Source organism: Austrofundulus limnaeus, unplaced genomic scaffold, assembly GCF_001266775.1.
Source record: "Austrofundulus limnaeus strain Quisiro unplaced genomic scaffold, Austrofundulus_limnaeus-1.0 Scaffold1942, whole genome shotgun sequence".
NCBI classification, from domain to species: Eukaryota; Metazoa; Chordata; class Actinopteri; order Cyprinodontiformes; family Rivulidae; genus Austrofundulus; species Austrofundulus limnaeus.
In genome coordinates this window covers 28,340-29,091 of record NW_013954344.1, presented here as the reverse complement: position 1 = coordinate 29,091, position 752 = coordinate 28,340, and positions in this window count along the sequence as shown.

Below are 752 nucleotides of genomic sequence, written 5' to 3'. Positions count from 1 at the left end.
ATTAATTAATTAATTGGAAATTTGAGCTGTTTACATTAAAGTGGTGATCAGACCTTTATTTGAGAGTAAAAGAAGATGTTGGAAGCCTGGACGACAGATTGATTAAGTGTTAGGTCGTCATGTCCTCATATGGTCTGAATAAATGGTAGTGTGTGTGTGTGTGTGTGTGTGTCAAAATGTCCTCATATTGCACAGACAGATATACATTGCCGTGTTAAGTCTTTCTAGAAGGTTTAATATAATAAGCCTTGACCCTTGTTAAACTAGGAAGATGATTAGTTTATGACTGTCATTGTATTTTATATATTCTCTTATTTGACACGTTTCGTCCATGTGACCTCTTGGAAAAGCATAAATATCAATTAATTAATAGGAAAATTGATCTATTTACATTAAAGCGGGGATCAGAAATTTATTTGGGAGTAAAAGAAAATGTTATATGTCTGGAAGACAGACTGAATAGGTGCTAGTTCGTCATGTCCTCATATGGTCTGAATAAATGGTAGTGTGTGTGTGTGTCAAAATGTCCTCATATTGCACAGACAGATATACATTGCCGTGTTAAGTCTTTCTAGAAGGTTTAATATAATAAGCCTTGACCCTTGTTAAAGTAGGATGACGATTAGTTTAGAGTTAACTTAACATTATTTGTGTGTTTTGTTGTAGAAACCAGGTGTAAAAGTCTCAACTCCATCTTCAGAGGAGCAAGAAATGAGTGGGACATCCACTTCATCCATCCAAAAGGTTATTAC